At 49.4% G+C, this 19929-nt stretch overlaps 1 long non-coding RNA gene across 1 annotated transcript; it reads right to left on the reverse strand.

Moving 5' to 3' along the window:
* Positions 1 to 6433: 6433 nt before the first annotated feature.
* Positions 6434 to 19277, reverse strand: LOC143271726 (uncharacterized). Its single transcript, XR_013048898.1, has 2 exons — positions 19130 to 19277; positions 6434 to 7335 (listed from the first exon to the last, which is right to left on the reverse strand). It is a non-coding gene; the product is annotated as an uncharacterized LOC143271726 (long non-coding RNA).
* Positions 19278 to 19929: the final 652 nt, after the last annotated feature.

The raw sequence follows: 19929 nt of genomic DNA on the forward strand, positions 1-19929 counted from the left end.
CTCATTTTCTTCAGTGGTGTGGCCACTGCTGAATGGCCCACAGTCTAGTAAGCAACCCCTCACCCACAACCCCGCAACCATACAAACAACACTAACAAAACCCAATGGGAAAAACAAAAGACATGAAAACAGAAGACAGACTCGTTGGGAAAAGAACGAGGTCAGAGAAGGTAAGAGGGGGATAAGAACAAGGTGAATATAATCACAATACATTGTACCTGCATGTGACATTGTAAAAAATGATTAAAAGTGGAAAACCTGAAATTAATTGTGAACATTAAAGCATAAGAAAGGGCAACTGAGGTAGAGCAAGTCATCGGTGTGAGCCAATCCAATGTGACGGTGTCCTTGTAAGATGAGATGGGGACATAGACATCAGAGGACAGCCTTATGAGGACACGGGAGAAGAAAGCTACCATCCCAGGAGAAAGGCCTGGGCAAGAGCCAATCTGGAGACGCACAGATCTTGGACTCCAGCCATAGGCTGTGGGAGCGAACTGGTGGACATTCCCGTTTCGTTACTATCATTCTTACAAACTTCTCCACCACAGCCTCCAGACTAATGCGGGGGCCCTGGGAGCAAAGTATCCATCCTGACCAAAGAGGGGAAGGAGCTGGCTGGGAGCCTGGGGGTGGGGGAGCAGGCAGGGACTCCTCAGAATCACACAGAGGACAGGTGGAAACACCTGGCAGGTGATGAGGTCAAAGGGCAGCAGGGTCACGTGGGAAGGATCTCACCAGACACTGGGAAGACTTATGGAAGTTGTAGGATGTGGCCACACTTTGAGGGTATGTGTTTTCTCTGTGTTCACTCAACAGGGTCTCACACACCCTCACATCTCCCGACCCTCTCACCAGCCGATGGAGGCCTAGGAGAGAGCAGTTAAAGTTTGAGACTTACCCCTAGCCACCTCCATGACCTTTGTAGGACATACGTGAAGTTATTTCCGAGTCCCTGGGAGCAGAAGGGCTTTCCTTCCCCAGGAAGCATTCCGTTCTCCTGTTCCTGTGCGTGGGGTGAAGGACGTGGGAGCTACGGAGCATGCTGCAATCTAGAGACCTCAGCTCTCCTTCACCCTTTGAGAAAGTTCTCATCTCAGTTCAAATTCCAGTGGTCCCATCCCCCAGCCCACCATTATGAACCGCTGCAAATGGGTCAGTGCCCTGGCAAATCTGGAATCACAACTCAGGTCAACAGTCCCTCTGCCTTGTGCGAGTGTAGAAGGCGAGGTTGGTGTGAGCGGCCTGTAGATCATCCTGCTCCCTGCGGGTATGATAAGCCATGTGAGTCTTAACAAGATAGAGGGACACAGGCATGTAGCTGAGGTGAGAGAGCATCACTTCTGCATGCAGGAAGGCAGGCTCCAAACACTCAACCCAGCACGCCTGTCCTCTGGACGGCCTGATCCTGCAGCTCCCTTTGTGACACTGTTCCTGGGAAGATGTGAGTGCATGTCTACTTGCTGCAGCGAGGGAGTAGAGGACTGACCAAGCAAACATACCATGAAAGCCAAACTTGGGGCAGCCATGAGTTAACTGTGGTTACTTACAAGAATATAGGTCCGGGGTGACTCCAGGGACATGAGTGACTGCACCACCAAGAATCCTTCCCAGCATGGGTGACAGCTCTTAAAACTGGAACCCGAAGGGGCTTCACTGCCCAACTCGGAGCAGCCCAATAAGTTAGTGTCTTGCAGGCAGTGTAGCTCATCTGCACTTCCCATAGCTCAGCTGGTCTGAGTCCTCAGAAGTCTTCACTGCTTATGTGATGTGGACAGAAGGGCCTTGTGCAGCCAGTCAATTTCAGGGACTTCCTGAATCTTAAGGAGCTTCCCTCTAGGATGGAATATTTTAGCTCTGAGGAAATTGCTACCCAACACCCCCTTATTCTGGAGAAATCTATCAAGTGCCCACGACCATGTGGGGAGAGAACACAGGAAGGAATGCTTTCTTATGCCAGTGTTTCCCTCAAAATGTGCCCTCAAAAATCGACCACATTTTAGGGAGGGGAGGGTGATCAGGGCCTGGAGAGGGCGCTAGACCAGGAGAACGAGGGGTGGATGACCCTCTCAACATGGCCGCTGTGACTCTTTACGCCCTTTGTCCTTCTCGCTTCCACTGAAGGATGGGACTTGGGTGTTCAGGCAGCACCACACTCCCTGCATCAGGGACCCAATCCAGCTCACTCTCCATGTTGCCCACAGGAGAGTGGATGCCACCGTGAACTGCTCTGAAGTGGAGTGGCAATGCCTCCAGCCATGATGCCTCAAGACAGAGGGAGCAAACAGTGTCCCCATGAGGGATGTGTCTGTGTCCATGGCTCTCCAAGAGGGCAAAGCCTTCCAGCCACACACAGGGGCAAGCACACTGTTCCTGCACCAGCCAGACATGCATGTTTTTCCGCCTCCCTACTCTGCTGTGAGGGAAGTGAGGACAGAGCCCTCCCCGCTTCCCCTTCCTGCACCCCTCTCAGCAGCATCTTGGCTGTGTGATGTAGCCACAGGGAAGGCAAGGTGGCAGAGGCCTTTGAAAGCTGTCTGAAGCCAGGAGCTAAAGCACAAATTATCGTTATTACTGCCGCTGCCGCTAATCCTTCCACCAGGGGGGTGCCAGAGGCCCTGGACAGAGAACAGAACTCACAGGTGTGCTTAGCTAAATTTAGGCCAGGACACAAAAGTCGGAGGCTTTGAGACTCGCCCAGCTTTGACAAAGGATGAGCCAGCACCACCACCGATCTTTTGATTTCCTTCCCTTGGAGGCCAAAGGAGTCTCCAGAGAATGACTTTGAGACAAGGGTCTCCAATGTTTGCATGACACACAGTCGCATGAGGCTGTAAAACCATGCTTTGGTAAAGTTCCTTTGAAACACGGTGCTTTGATTTTAGGGAGAGGAGACTTTTTATGCCTTGTGAGTTCAGGGCAAGAGCAGAGAGGCCCTGTTGTGTGGCATCTCGATGGGGACTGCATGGTCCCTGATCCCATTCCTGGACCCCCCAAATCTCTGCTTTGCAGAACATACAGAGACCATAGGAGACTTGACAGATGGGTTGGCATGGGACTGCCATAACAAAAGGCCACCATCCTTGCTGTGCAAAACGACTCTTTGTCTCCCTATTCTGGGTGCTGGCAGGACTGTAACTCTCAGTGCTCTCTCTTCCCTGTACACTGATCCATTCTTTTTTTTAATACAGAAAATTGTTTCATTCATTTTACACACCAGTCAAAGATCCCCCTCTTCCCTTCTCCCGCCCCCCCAGCCTCTTCCTCCCAACCCCCCCCCCCCACATACAAGAGAGCAAAGGCAAGGCCTCCCAGGAGGAGGCACATCCAGTAGAGGCAAGTCCAAGCCCATCCCCCTGCCTCAAGGCTCCACGAGGTGTCCCATCATAGGTAGTGGACTCCAAAAAGCCTGATCCATTCTTATAAGGACCCCAGTGACACTAGGTCAGGGTCAAGCGACCTCATCTGACCTCGTTGGCATTTTCAATACACTGTCTCCAAAAACACAGTGCCATCCTTGGGTCCTGGGGGTTAGAACTTCAGGAAATGGATTCGGAGAGGGAGAGCACTTGAACACAGATAGCTGAAGCCTCAGTTTCCTGGGCTCTGGGGAGTGGCTTGTTGGATGCAGAGGGACAGCTGGTTGATTGGACATGATGGGCCACATGATGGGCTCTTGGCTTATCCCCTGGTCATCTACTTCCCACGGGTGTCAAGCCCTTCAGGATCGCACTGTGATGAGAAATGCTGCCGTGCTGGCTCTGCCCTCTGGAGCGAGGGCACAGGTGCTGGAGGGAGGGAAACCCAGCCATAAAGAGCCCAGCTAGGAAGTACAGCAGTTACCTACTGGCTTCTTAGCAGCAGACAATAAGCTTTCGATTGCAAGGAAATCAACCAGTGATGCTGGGGACTTTGAAAGAAAGGTGACTTAGACAATGTGCTGTCCACTGCCGCTAGATTGAGATTCTTCTGTTCAGGTGTGTGTGTGTGTGTGTGTGTGTGTGTGTGTGTGTGTGTGTGTGTACATGCATGTATGCATGTGCATACATGTGCACACGAGTGTGCATCACCTGGTACGTGCCTGTGTGCATACCTGTGGTGTGCATGCACCTGTGCTATCTATCTCCTACACACATTTTGGCTATGCTCATCTCCCACAGTGCCTGACTCTGGCAGCCCAGCAACTTGCTTCCTCCAGGCAGACAGCACAGAGAAGCATTAAAGTATAATCACAACGATGCTCTTTGATGAATGGTCCCCACTGAGCCAGGAGCAGGATGCTGGACGTTAAGGAGGCAGCTGTAGCCTGGTCGACATTCGAGCTAACCCGTCAGCTCCACGCAGCCGATTATGCTCATTTGTAAAGGAAGAGGCAACAGCTTACGTTTATGTGATTTCAGTTTTGATCATTTTTTCACTGTTAACAGGCAGGGTCATTTGTTCTATAATTAAAACTCTCACGGCCAACAAGACTCTACTATTAAATTTAACTATCATTGATAGGCAAACACCAGGTGCTGTCTCCCCACCGCCCACTGCTGGGCTCTTGTCCTTTATGGCCGCAGTTCAAGTGTGGTGTTTTGGTTCCCTCTGCCTCATTAAACTCCGACTCCTTATAAATCATGGTTCTCAGCTTCTGCAAGCCGCTGGATGGAGAAAGGGCCTTGTGAGGCTTCCAGTCACCTGGGGGAAGTGACCAATGGTAGCCAGTTGTTTACAGTCACAGTAACAGGTTAGACACTGCTAACTGATCAGTTACCTCCACTTGCCGTGGGGTGCTGGCTCAACAAGCCCTTTGTAGGTTTAAACTTCTACTAGTTGAAAACGTATTCACAACAGGTAACCTATCACATGTCCTCGAAGTGACCCAGCAAGCTGTAGATGTTGGCTGTTGACCATGGTGGTTGAGGTGAAGGGACCCACGCAGCATTGAAAGGGTGGATAGTTATAAACAAGGATGTTTGGTAGGATGGAAGCTGAAACAAATTACCCTTCATGAGAATTTTATTAGGAGAGCTGAGGAGTCATGGCCACAGGCAGCTGTGATCCTGCACTGAAGTGGAAAGGGAGTCTACAGGTCAGGGAGCTTAGTTAGGAGAGAAAGCCATTACTGATAGTGTGATGTGTGTCCTGAGGGGAGAGACAGGCCCTTCATTCAGTTCCAAAGAACAAAGGTAGGTGTTATTGCTCTTGTAGGTTTTCAAGGGTGGGGGAGTAAGCTTCAAACCATGTGACCTAGCCCACATGCTAGAAGTCAGGAAAGCACTAATAAAAACTCACTGTAACTCAAAGCTGCCTTGGATCTGGACAGGTGAGGGGCAGGCCTTCAGCTGCAAGGTGGAGGGCAGGGGTTCTCATCTACAGGAGTTTCCAGGTAGCAGCTAGCATCATACATCACTTAAGAGAGCTGTAGGCTTCAGAGAACCATGGGCTACTTCTAGGGCAGTCGGGGTAGTTGGAGGGAAGGGGAAGAGGAAAGGAGGGAAGGAAGGAGAGAGGAGAGAGAGAGAGAGAGAGAGAGAGAGAGAGAGAGAGAGAGAGAGGGGTGGAGGAGGTCTTCTACCTAACGAAGATCATGTCACAGATCACTATCCCAGGGAAAGACCAAAAGTCGGCCTTTCTTGTGAAGTAAAACGGGAAAACCACAAGTCAATGTGAGCTAGATGCCACCTACATCTCTCGCTCTTTTTCTGCTTTGGCCTCCCTGTGTCCTGCCCCCCCCCCACACTGCCTCTACCTCCCCAGAAGTCTTCTGAGAGCTTGCTTCTGTGCCCAGCACACCCTCAGTGCTGGAGGTAGGGCTCAAGGAGTAAGTTCAGAGAAGGAAGGAAGACAGATCAGGAGTCCCCTCCAGGGGTCAGTTCCCGCCCATAGCCAGTTAATTCAGGCTGTACAAAGCATCAACCTTCCAAGCACAGAGCAGCGTGTGCCAGGGCCCTGAGGTAGGTAGGCATTGGAGAGGCACCTGGAGGTAGAAAGAGTGTGCTGAGAACTCCCTCTGGCCAGGATATCATGGGAAAAGAGAAGAGGTCAGTCACCTTCAGATATCCACAAAGCACCCACCTCTTCACCTCAGAGGGGTGTCGCAGTGCCACCTCAGAGGGCCCCCTCATAAAGGGCTGTTTGAAGTTTAAAGGAGATTCTGCTGGGGGAATAGCCAGTACATGGTGTGGGGTGCTGAGTAGTGTTGAGGACAAGGAATCAACAGAGACTTTTTCTTCAGGCCGGAAGGTTGCAGTCACTAATGGGGAGAAGAATCTACCAGAAACTCATTAGTTTTTAGACCCAGAAGCCCCACCACGGGTCTAGGAGACCCCACAGAACTCTGCACTCCTGATTTGGAGACCCTGTGATCAGTTAGAACTGTTTTTTTTCTGCCTCTGTGTCATACTTGAGGTTCGTGAAGACAACGTTTGCATTCTGTGACAAAACCTTCACCAAAGCATAAATCTTTATTATGCTGTGCTGGCAGGATCTACCCAAGACTCATTTACCACGTGTTCAAGTTTTAAATCAGGTAATGGGGTGCAGAGATGGATAGCTGCGATCTCCACTCCCTTCCCGGCAATGAAAAAAAAAAGTCTAAAATATTACAACGCTTAAACACCCTCTCTGGAAATTCTATAGTCTGCTGGCGCACGGCTGCTCATTATGGGGAACTCTACCCTACTGCCTGTCGCCAGCTGTGATGAGACATCTGAAAGCCTCAGGGAGGAGTCCCGGAATTGTCAGAGAGGTGGAAGGCCTTGACTTTGACATCTTCTCAGGCATAACCGATTTAGTCCTCCCTGATTGGAAAATCCTTATAAATGCCCAAATCCCACCTCTGTTGTGCCATTTAAATAAGAGCATGGCTTTTGTACTCCTCAAAAAGCAATGTGGGTTACTGAGGAGGTGGGAATGAGTCTCCAGCAGGCTGGTGGGAGGTGGCTGATTGCCAGCTCTCCATGAGGATGAGTAGCTCACAGAACGTGTGCCCGTTACCTCGGTGTGAATACTGGTACTGCAGAGAACTTGTAGTTATTGACAGCAGTAGGCAGAGTCAAGAGAGCTTGCCAGGGTCTTTGTCGTTGTACTTTGAGCTGGTCTCAGGCACCCTGGGCTGTGGCTTTCTCAGCACACACTGCTCGGGGAACTACCAGCTCTGTTGAAGATCTGCTATGAGCATGTACCTTCCAGAAGTTCATAGACGCTCATCACGTAACAATAGGGAGAATGGGAGGTATAAATACATCTGCTGGTGCCATTGGGTGGAGAGAGGATTCACAGTGATCGAAAGGGTTGTGAGGCTTCTTGACCCTGAAGGATGTGGTGTTGTTGTGAGGCCATTGATTCCTGGGAAGAGGAGAGAAGCTCTTTAAGTCTCAAGAAACAAGAGTCTTAGTTTCATTTCTGTTGCTGTGATAAAATACCCCAATGAAAGCAAGTTCTGAAATGAAGGGTTTATGCTAGCTCACAGTTCAAGGGTACAGTCCATAGGGAACGGGCCATGGCAGCAGGAACTTGTAGCGAGTCATGTTGCATCCACAGTTAGGAAGCAGAGAGTACTGGGCTTGCTTTTTCCTTTGTGTGTGTGTGTGTGTGTGTGTGTGTGTGTGTGTGTGTGTGTGTGTGTGTGTGTGCAGTCCAGGACCCCAGTACATGGAATGATGCCATGTACTTTTAGGGTAGCTCTTCCTACTTCAGTGAACTCAATCAAGATAATCCCTCACAGGTATGCTTACAGGCTAACTTAACCAAAAGGATCCCTCACAGGCATGCCTAGAGGCTAACCAATTCTGAATCATCTCTTACAGGTGTGCCTGGGTACATCCTAGGTAATTCCAGTTTCTGTCTAGCTGACCATGTCACCCATCACAACAACTAAAATTTAAAACTCACAGAAATCTCTGGAAATGTAGAAGACACATAAGGTTCTTCTCCACAGTCAGGTGATTAGTGACAGTGACCAGGGAGTCCTCTCCCACCGGCCCAGCTGTTGGCAGGTCTCACAGGGAACTTCAAGAATGAAGCTTCCCTGAGTTGTCCACACTCATGTCAGGGTGGATATTCAGCAATGCAGCTATTGTGAGTCACCCACACTCCTGTAAGTAACCTCAGTGAACTCACTGGTTCACCACCAGAGTAGATTCAATTCTTTGTCCTGGTGGAGGTTTCCTGTCTGGGGTGAATAGACAATCATCTTCCCAGGAAGTCACATCTTTATCAGACCTGATGGAGGACACACAGGACATAGTGCAAAGGGCAAAGTGACTTGGATCTCTCTGAGATGATGAGCCTCTGGGGCTCCTGAAGCTGAGGCCCTCACCGGTGTACTCTCTCTCCAGAGTCCCATCTGTTTGTGCCTTTCCCAGCCCTTCTCAGGTCCAGCTGTTCATCCCTGACCTTTGCACTCTGACCTCTCAGAAGCCACAGAGATGTGAATTTCTATCATTATCATAAAGAAGTTGATTGGCCTGTTTGTGCTCCATATGAAAGAGACAAGCTGGCTTCCTGTCCACCCAGCTCAACCTCAGCAGTTGAGGTTTTAAGAAAGCATGTACTTTTACTGGATTTTTAAACTAAAATAAACTAAGTCACATAGAAGAAAATGTGGAATAAATTTGAAGAAAATTGTTGATATATGTCACCCTAGCTGACCATCAGCATCTGGTGTCTCCTTTAAGCCTTATGCCTGTGTCTTTCCACAGTGGCCCCCATGCCACCCATGGCAGTCAGGAGCCAACCTGGCTCTGAGCACCACACAGGTTGTATTTTTCATGGTGTTACATGCCTCATACACATTGCTCTTTTATTCTCTATTGGTGTTTTAAAATTTTTAGTGTGGGTGGCACCAGGACACCAAACCAGCTGTAAAGCCTTTAACCCACACCTGTCCCAGATAATCTGGGATGACTGTGCCTTAGAGCTTGTGAGTGGTCAACCAACGACTGGACTAACCTGAAGCCCAAGCCACGAGAGGAAGCCCATGCCTGACAGTTCCTGGATGACTAGGAGCTGGAAGCTGGAGGACTTAGAGACCTGGGGTAGAACCAACCATGACTGACCAAAAATATATATAAAAAAAAAGTCAATGAAACGATTCCTAACAATATTCTGCTATACTCATAAATCAGTGCCTAACCCAATTGTCATCAGAGAGGCTTCCTCCAGCAACTGATGGGAGCAGATGCAGAGACCCCCAGTCAAACACTAGGTAGGGCTCAGGGAATCCCATGGAAGAGGTGGAGGGGGAAGAAGGATTGTAGGAGCCAGGGGGGTTGAGGACACCAGAAGAACACGGACCACACAATCAGCTAAGCAGAGCTCATAGGGGCTCACAGAGACTGAAGCAGAAATCATGGAGTCTACATGGATCTACACTAGGTCCTCTGCATACATGCCATTATTGTTTAGCGTGGGGTATTTGTGGAACTCCTAACAGTAGGAAAGAGGGTATCTCAGACTCTCTTGTCTGCTCTTGGGACCCTTTTCCTCCTACTATGTTGCCTAGTCCAGCCTTGATATAAGTGTGTGTGCCTAGTCTGATTACATCTTTCAGTCTGTGTTCAGTTGATATTCTGGGGGTAGGGTCTGCTCTTTTCTGAAGGGAAACAGAGGAAGAGTAGATCTGGGAGAGAAGGGAAGCGGACAGTGGTGGTGGTGAATGGGAGAAGTGGGGAGAGAGGAGGCTGCAGTTGGAATATATTGTGTGAGAGAAGAATAAGCAAATAAAAAATTTAAATTTTTTGTGTATATACATAAGCGTGCATATGTACACACATTTATATATGTGGAGGCCGAAGATCAACCTCAGACTGTTTCCTTGGGGTTCTTGGCTTCCTTGCTTGTGTCTTCTGCCTGTGTAGACTTGGGACGCTGGGCTCTGCCCACTGGTCAACCTGCAGCAGGAGCATTGGCAACAGTGCAGCATATGGGAGGGGGGGTCTCTGTTGATCTGCCTGGGGCATATTGACTTCAGTAGCATGGGAGCCCTGTGGCCATCTTGCCACCCACACACCCAGGGAGACTCTGAGCAGCATGACAGTTCGGCCCGCCTGACTTCCTACCCAGGCCTCCCTCTGCCAACATGATGAACTTCCCTCCATCCGGCAAAACATGAGCAGGTTTTTCCTGGGATGCTGGCTCTCTGCTGCCAAGTGGTGTCGAGCTGGGGAAACTCACGGGGCCAGTGGGAACTGGAAGGAGGAAAGGTCCCTGACAGCTGACGCCTCCAATTTTCCCAACTGGAAGCAGAAGCCCTGTCTAGATTCAGGGAAATGGATTTGCAGGGACCATTTGTCCAGATGGGAAGAGAAGGCTGGAATAAGGACGTGGCACAGCTGTCCTCCTGGAGCCCTGGACGCAGAGGAGGGGACACTCTCTTTCTTCCTTGTTGGACTTTCTTGAGGATGACTTGTCTGTGTGTCCATCACTCCACCAAGGCTGGGAGCTTTAGAAAGCATGGGAGACCTCTTCCCCAGACTTTCCTTCGGAATCCCATAAAAGGATCCCATGGAAAGTATTCTGTGCACAGGCCACTCTGTCCCGGACACATCTGCACATTAAAAGCCTTTCAAAGTCCCTTGGTTCAAAGGATTTCCATCAGTCCAATGACTGCCAAATGGCTGGATCCTGGGATTTGCCTTCACTCTTCGTGTCCACGGGAAGCTGTGAAACTTGTCTTCTGGAAGGGGGTCTCTACTAGACAGCAACTAGTTGGGCTCTGGAACCTTCTATGGCCCATCTATGCACTTCCTTATGAACTTCAGTTCTTGCAAGAACTTTGCTGAGTCAGTTATTACTCCCCACAACGGATCTGACCCCCACCCTCAGCCTCTACCCTGCTCCCCACCCCTGGTGAGAAAGGGTTCCCCAGCCTGTCTTTCAGCAAGAACTCACTTAGGAGAGGTCTGTTTCCAGAGCCCCCTTGACCTTGAGGGGTGGTCCCAGTGATTTTCCTCCCACTCCCGCCTGCCCCTAGGCAATGAAGCCTCGTTTGCCCCACAATGCTTTCCACCCCACATGCAATATTCCAACAGACCCTGTTCCCGTCTCTCTACCCGGAGTGATGCTGGCCTCGATCTCTTTAGTAAGATCCTTTGGGTAGGTTATCCATAACTCTTCTCCACTCTCAAGGTCAAAAGCAAGACCTGGCTGAGTCAAGTTTTCCTCCCAAGAGAACTGGGCTCCCAGACCTCCCAGCAGCCCACAAGCTCACAGCACCATTGCAGCCTCTCCTATTGCAGCTGGCCCACTGCATCCCTCTCCCCGGGTGGTCCAGGAGCTCAGCTGAGATGCCCCCAACTCCCTTGACTCTGTCACTGTCCTCTGGCCATATGAACATGTGCTCCCTCCAGCCTCAGCTTCACCCTAGAAAAATTCCCTTGTGCAAAGCAGGAGGTTCCAGGCTCTTGTCCCTGGGCTGTTGCTGAAAGAATAGAAACTGAGGCAGGGAGGGAGAAAGAAAACACTAAAGGTCAGGGTGGCTCCAAACTGTGTGAGATTAAATCTGGGAACACCAGCTTTCTGTGCTGGGAAGTTATGGAACCCTTCTGGGAAATCACTGAGGGGCAGCATCTTGTCTGGTCCCCACTATCTCCCTGCTCGCGATCCCAGCAAGGGCATGGGACTGAGGACCTTCACCAGAACCTAGAGTGTTTGGAAGTGTCCACCTATTATATAACAATCCTCAAAATTGAACATTCCCTCCTGGAGGGATGCTCCTATCTTATGAATCAGGAAGTGAAGGAAGTAAACAGATCTCAGGAAGTAAAGGAAATAAACAAGTCTTAGTAAGTAAAGGAAGCAGGCAGTTCTCAGGATGTTAATGAAACACACAAGTCTAAGGAAACTCCTGAAAGTTACAAGACTCACAAGGCCCTGCCCAAGGTTATACAAGTTATAACAGTTGCTGGGGAGAGACTCTCCCACCAGCCCAGCTTGCAGGCAGCCCCAGGAGTGAGTTGTCACCCATGCTGGGGTTAGTTTTTCAGTGATACAGCTGCTTTTGAGTCATCAGTGCACCTGTAAGTAACTCCTCACCCATAATACTCTTGTCAGTAAATAAATCCACTGATTCACTAAGCTAGACCTAGGTTTAACTGTCTCTTTGGCCTGTCATTGGTTCCTGGTCTAGGTAAACAGACTCATATTCACATCTTCCCTGGAAAAGTCACACAGCACCACCAGAGAGCCAGGGTTCTTGGGTCACATCTGCTACCACCTTCCAGTCATCCAGGAAGCAGAGAGGCTGCTAAGGCTTCTCAGGGTAGCAATAGTGAGACTTTCTGCAGGCTCAGGCAGGCGCTTGTGGGATCTTAAATCTCCTGCAGAATGGAGTCAGCAAGACAATAATAACCTGGGGATGTTCCCCAGAAACAGCTCTCTGAAACTAGCTGCAGCGTGGTACTAATAAAGAGAGCCGTCTACAAAGCCCTATCAGTTCTAATTGATAATTGGATTTTTTTGTGTTGCCGTAAGTAAAGTTAAGCTTTGGATATTGTATTTAAATTTCTACTTTAAATGTCTGAGAAAGCCCAGCCAGGCTCTTTCATTAGAGACAAGGAGATGGAGAAACAGAGACAGATATAAAGGGGAGAGGGAGGGAGAGGGGAGGTTTGCATAATATCCATTGGAGATAACCTGAGGATAGTGCACTGTCCAAGCCTTAGCATCCCAAGCTCTGAGGGAGCCTTTCATTTCCCTGAGAGCCTCCAAATCCCATCTCCAACTTGAATTGACACTCACTTGGCACTCCAGTCTCTGAATGTGGGCCAAGTGAGGTGCTGTCTGCAGAGCAGGCTCAAGCTGGCACCCCTGGGTTTTAGGGTATGGTTCAATGAAGGAGCATCTGCTGGTGAGCTTTCTGAAGGCAAACACAGAGGTCAGAATCCCTGTCCTGAGTCCACAGGAGTCTGGAGGCCCTGGGATGGGGAGGACATGAGACCATGTTTGGTTCGGGAAAGGATGGGACAGTGAGTGCCCAGTGCCGGAGGGCGAGGAGGCTGGCAGTGATTGAATAACAGGATTCTGATGGTCAGAACCTGCTGGAATTGATAAGGTTTGTGGAGATGCCCGCAGTCACCCTCCTCCTTGCAGCAGGGGCAGGCATATGGTGCTTATCTTTCCCCTGCAGACCAGGAATGGAAAGGAATGGAGAGCCGGTCACTGGATAGGACCTGTGTCAGGACTCAGCCTCCATCTTCTGCCTCCTTTATGGTACAGTCTCTACTCATGGGGTTGGACCATAGAGTCCATAGACCAAAGCAAGACTCAGTTCACCCTAAGATGTCCTCACTGAACCCCAGGATGGGAGCAGGCGAGGGGCTGAGCTGGGCCATTCTAGGGAAGACCTGTCTCAAAGGTGACTCTGATGAGGGGTGTAACTCCAAAGGTGTGTTCTTAACCTGGCTGGGAAAAGCCGGAAATGAGTAAGGCAGAACCGTCTGTGTGCAGAGATTGCCTGTAAATAGATGCCTTGGGGTTGATATCTCAGCATTGCTTCTGTGTGAGCACCCTCACCACCAGGGCTGTGTGTGTGTGTGTGTGTGTGTGTGTGTGTGTGTGTATCTGGAAAGATGGAGGTACGGAAACTGCCTATAATGATTCACCATCACTGTTAATTGACGTGATCAGTGGAAACACACTCACATGTGTCCATGGGGTACTTACGGAAGGTTAACAGTAGAGGGAAGATGCCCCAGAATGTGGGCAGCGTTGTTCAAGTTGAAATCCTAGAGGAACCAACTATGACTAGCATTTGCCTGTGGGACCAGCTCCCTCCCCACTGTGATGTCAGCCCCTCCCCATGTGGGACAAGACAACCCTTCCCTTCCTAAGCTGCTTTGTCAGAGTTCTGTCACAGGAACCGGAAGAGTCACCAATAGAAGTCAGTCTGTTGGGAGACTGTTCTGTGCATCGCCCAAAGCCAGCCACAGGCCTGGGCCGTGGAGGCTCCTGCCCTGACTGTGAAGGGAGCCTGGTCATGATGGTGTGTGGAGGGTCCTTGGGGGGGAAGCATTCTTACCCCGGCAGCTCACTGAAACCTGGCATCCCCAGTCAGGCAGAGGAACACAAGCACCAGCCCGCTCTTCATCATGCCCCCTGTTCCAGCAGAACCATGCATTCCGTAAATTTGCCAAATTGCTACAAATCAACCCATAATCACTTCTGTTTGCATTCCCAATTATGGGGGACGTGAATTTTCCCTAGCAAACAATCCATCAGCTCAGAGTCCCCTGGAGAAACATTGCTGACTTCTGCTATTACCTTCACACAGACTGGCCGGGGCCACAGAGGAGTGAATTGTGCCGGGCTGGGAGCATGTCCCCAGAGCCAGCCTCCAGCGTGCACAGTGATAGGCACAGGACTGCATGTTTCTGTCCTCTTTGATATTTTGTCATCTAAATTTTAAGAGACAATCCCAAGCAAAGAGCAGGGACATCCCAAGTGAGCAGATGACACCACATCCTGCTGAGTCTCCCTCGTCACACTGTACCCCTAGACATGACCATCCTGGCCACTCCTGACCACATTTTCTCCAGCCTGGTTGAAGCCACTGTTTGGAAAGGGCTGGTGATTTTATTCAACACTGGGTCCTAGGGGTTAAGAAGAACCATCGTGTAGGTGCCAAGCTAACAAAAACATTGTCACACAGCTCTGGTCTCCAAATCCCAAGGTCAGAGGCTGGTTGTTTCTGCTGGTGTCAAGAGAGTCCACCCCACACCACTGTTACCTTCAGGTGTCTAATGGTTTGTCAGACTTGTGTGTGCACCCATGACCACCCCCCCCCACACACACACACACACGCATCCCCCCAATTGTCACACAGCCTGTCATTCTGTCTGCTCTTGTGCCTGCATGCCACAGGTTTATAAGGAAACTGCAAATACTGCTTAGGGACCCACATGACTCCGATATGACCCATCTTTCTTAACAGTATCTGAAACGTCCCATTTCCACAGCAATAACACATTCCAGGGCCCTGATGAGTAGGACTCAAGCACATGAAAGTTGAGAGGGGCGTCGCGTCTGTCACTCTCACTGTATGCTCTTCATGGGGACATCTGGGGAGACTCGAGAGATGGATCACAGCTGGACTCTGTTGGAGACTCTGCTACCTGCTTTCAGGATGCTGTGCCCCTTTCTGTCCCAGGTACCACTTACCCACTCAGGGAACTCAAAGGGCAGTGTGTCCTTCCTGACTCCATCATTCGAAGAACAGCTTGCCCTTTACAGCCTCTTCTGTCTAGCCTCCGGATCCCTCCTGTCCAGCAAGCATCTGGCCATTACAGCCATTCTAGAAAACAAGATCCTGACTTTGTGCTACACGAGGTGATGCTACATAAGTTTGCAGCCAATAGTAAGGCAAGAGGGAGATGCTCCTTGCTCAGGCGTATAAGGAAGCAAGATACTAAAAGACCCCAAACAGCTGGTCACTCCATTTACAGAGCCCCAAGCTTTGACCCTGGTGTCTCAATGGGCCTCAGCATCTTCATTTGTAAAGGAGACACGAGACTCATTCTAGAAAGTTATTCTACAGAAACACGTGGCTTTGTCTCGGGTCTGTTTTCTCATCTTCAGCATATTTCCTCCCCACAAGAATCCTGAAGGTCCTCTGATGCCCAGTTGTACCCCTGTAACCTGACTTCTGCTCCACCAGAACTCTGAGGATCCCATGGTGTCCTAGTTAGGGTTTCTATTGCTGCGATGAAACACCATGACCAAAAGCAACTTGAGGAGGAAAGGGCTCATTTGGCTTGCATTCCCACATTGTAGTCCATCACTGAAGGAAAGCAGGACAGGAATCACAACAGTGTACGAACCTGGAGGTGGGAACTGATGCAGAGGCCATGGAGGGATGCTGCTTACTGGCTTGCTCTTCATGGCTTACTCAGCCTGTTTTCTTGCAGAACCCAGGATTACCTGCCCAGGGATGGCACCACTCACAATGGGCTAAACCCTCCCACATCAGTCACTAATTAAGAAAATGCCCTACAGCTGGATTTTTATAACTGAAATTGACCTTTTCATTAACTGACGATAGTCAAGTATGATGATATCTTGAGAGGATGAACACTCAACTTGTGGGGATTAGCAGCATTGTTAAGAAGTTCTTTACAGAAGCCTCTATGAAGTTAGAGTTATTGTTTCAAGGTTCTTAATTATTTAATTTACATGTTTTTTAAAATATTTCCACTTCAGACATGCATATAGTGATCTTAACCTTTTTTTTTTTTTACTGTTTTGAGATTATAAAATAATTACATCATTTCCCCACCCCCCCAAACTCTCTGATATGTGATCCCATCTGTCTACATGGTCACTTTTTTATTGAAATTAGATTCTTCCTCACATATAATATCCTGATTACAGTTTGCCCTCTCTGCTCAGCCCAGTGCCTCCCCTGCTCCCCTCCCATCTGGATCCACTCCCTTCTGTCTCTCATTAGAACAGAGCAGGCTTCTAATAAGTAATCATAAAATATAATAGTAAATTATAAGATAAAACAAAGCCTATCATGTTGAAGTTGGGGAAGATCCATTAACAGAAGGAAAAGAGCCCAAAAGAAGGCACAAGAGTCAGAGACTAGCTTGTTCACACACTCAGGAATACCATAAAAAAAAACTAAACCAAAAGCCATGACATAATAACATATATGCAGAGGACCTGGTGCAGACTGGTGCAGGTGTTGTACATGCTGCTCCAGTCTTTATGAGTTCATATGAGCTTTGCTCATGTTGGTACAGAGAGCCTTGTTCTCTTGGTGTCCTCTATCACCCCAGCTCTTAGAATCTTTCTACCTCTTTTTCCTCGGGGTTCCCTGAGCTCTGAGAGGAGGGATTTGATGGAGACCTCCTGTTGATGGCTGTGTTCCAAAGTCTCTTGCTCTCTGTGTCTGGCTGTGGGTCTCTGTATCTGTTTCCGTCTGCTGCAGAAGGAAGGTTCTGCGGTGATAGCTGAACCAGGCACAGATCTGTGAGCACAGTGGACTATCACTAAAGGTTTTGTGGCTGGCTGGATGTTTACATTTCTATTTTGGTAGCATACAGAGTATATTCCTGTAAGAAAGATGTTACAGCTGGATCTTATGAAGGTCTTTTCTCAGTCAAGGTTCTTTCAGACGACTTCAGCTAATGTCAAATTGATGGAAAAGTACCCAGCACACATGACTCCCAATTCTGTGTCCACTGCTTGGTATTCTGCCTTCTAGGAGGGTCTGGACTCTATAAGGTGGGCTCTGCCAGCCAACAGTTCCAAATCTACTTCTGGAAGATTCCTGGAGCTAGTTTTTCACCAAAGACACATCCACACTCTTATGATTTCTTCCTGCATTCAGGGACACTCAGCCCTAGCTGAGAGTGCTGGAGGTGACTGTAGACACGTCTTCTGTTTAACTCAACATTTTGCCTGAATATCCTGCCTGATGCCCAATACTTCAACGTCCCTTCCTATCTCCTTTTTAACGCAGGTGTGTGTACTTGTATGTGTGAGCAAGTGTGTTCATGGGTCACATGTGTGTGCATGGTGAATGGCCAGGAACAGCCTCAGGTGTCATTGTCAGGAATGCTGTCTCTCTTTTGAACCAGAGTCTCTCACTGGCCTGGAACTCCTCAGTCAGGTTAGACTAACCATTGAGCTCCAGAGATCACATGGTTCTGACCCCCCAGCGCTGGCATTACAAGCATATGCCACCGTGCCCAGGATTTTCAGGTGGGTTCTTAGGATGAAACTCAGGTCTTTGCAGTTGATTTACTGGTTGGTCTCCTCCTTCACTAGACAGACATTCTGTAGTCTTCCACAAGAGCCCCAAGGCGTCTCTTCTCTGTGCCCTTTGAAGCCTCTTAGGAGTCAGCACCCTGCTGAATCCCAAGGAACCCCAACTTCAGGTCACCCTCTCTCTGAGCCCTGCAGATGAGCGTAGGCTCCGTTCCTGGGATTAGTGGCATCTTCTCCAAGGCAGAAACTGCAAGTGTAGCCGTTAGTTCTGAGAAAGCCCCACCCGCGATCCTCATTACTTTGAGTCACATCCCACCCCCCGGCCTGTGGGATGGGGCCTGATCCACATGACAGGACAGGTGACCTCAGCACCGGCTCCTCAGAACCATGTTCCTGTCACACTAATGAGGGAAAGAAGTATGTGTGCAGCGAAAGCCCGGCTAATGTGTCCACGGAGCAGCCTCTGTAAATGGACCTGCTTGCCTCTCCTTATTCTATTTACTGAAAAAAATCCCCCTTAAAAAATTAAGATTTGGAGGGAATTTGTCAAAAGGCCATTACCTGCAGACGTTCCACCGGCTGCCTCTCTGAGCACTTGTGCATAATTAATCAGCAGCACGGTTCTCACAGTCCCAGTGTAAAAGTTAAAAACCCGTTTTACTGTGCTCTGTATTTTACACTCAGCATCACTGTCAGGCAGGTTTCAAGGGAGACAGGTATTTGCATGTGGTTTCCATAGCAACAGGCTTTCTCCTTCCTCTTGCTGAACTCCTAGAATGGACTTCATTCCACCCTCAGACTTGCCCAAAATATTGTGGCTAAGAGACTCTGTGAGTGGCTTCTGAAGTCTTCGAAAAACCACAGCTACTCCATTCCTACGCCTGTCTGTAGATGTGGCAGTGTGAGCCGCCCACCAGTCACTGCCAGCAGCATCAACAGGACCATTATCATTACCACCACCATCACCACCATCATTATCATCATCTTAATCACCAGCACCATCATCATCACCACTTTTATCATCACCGTCATCCTGAGCATTAACACAATTATGGTCACAGTCACCACCACCATCATCACAAACATCATCATCACTACCTCCACCATCACCCCCCATTGTCATAACCATCCTCATCACCCCCCCCATCATCATCACAGCTATCACTCCACCACCATCACCACCACCATCACCACTATCATCACCACCACCATCACCACCACCATCACCACTATCATCATCACCACCACCACCACCACCACCATCACCACAATCACCACCACCACCAGCATTAACCACTAGATGTTTTGCAGTCACAGATTTGAATGAAGCAAAGAAAAGGAACAAGAGAGGAGGAGAAAGGGAAAAGGAGGAGGAAGAGAAATAAGGTAGAAAGGGGGAAGAAATGGTGCCTTAGTTCCTTTTACCTACCCAACAAAGAGAGAATAGTCCTTGTAGTGACCCAGGCTCCTAGACTTCTGGAGAGACCAGGTCACAAGGGAGCCAGTGTGTGAGGCTGGCAGGAGCTATTTTCATAAGAGAAGCCATCAGGGCTGTGTTCTTCTGAAAAAGATAACACTGGAGCCTATGATGATAAGAGAAGTGTATGGTCTGAACCTCACACATTGGATGTGCCGAGGCAGAGCCACCAGGACAGGACCAGGACAGGGTCCCTCGAAGCCAATATCTACACCACCCTCAGGGGCCCCCGGAGATGCTTGATGGCCAAGCCCAGCCACAGAGGCTTCTAACCTTGGGGCTTTGAGCCTGGATAGCTACAACCAGCCATGAACGCAGACAGGTTCTACTCCAGACGGCTAGGACCTCAGTTCTAGGAAATACCAATACGAGCAAAGAGGAAAGACAATGGAGTGGATTTCTCTCCAGTCTTCGTGGGAAATGGCCAGGAAAAAATGTGATTTAGAAATACAGCTTTAAAACTGTACCTCACGAGCCATGAGCTGATCCCGGTTATTGTGCAGGGCAATGCAGTGAGCAAATGCAATGCAGATGCAGCGGCAAGTAAGCCAATGCATCTGAGCAGTGGATGGGAAGCTGATTCCCTCCCCTCTGCAAAAGTACTCACAGTCTCCAGAAACATCCGCCAAGCCACATGCCCACCGGGGGCTGCCTAGCGTGGAGACTGTGCCACGCCCCCAGTTAATCAGGTGAAAAAGAACTCAAAGAGGTGGAGCAACCAGGCCAGTGCTACACAGGATCATCTCTGTACC

This window comes from Peromyscus maniculatus, chromosome 2 (genome assembly GCF_049852395.1).
Source record: "Peromyscus maniculatus bairdii isolate BWxNUB_F1_BW_parent chromosome 2, HU_Pman_BW_mat_3.1, whole genome shotgun sequence".
Classification (NCBI taxonomy): Eukaryota; Metazoa; Chordata; class Mammalia; order Rodentia; family Cricetidae; genus Peromyscus; species Peromyscus maniculatus.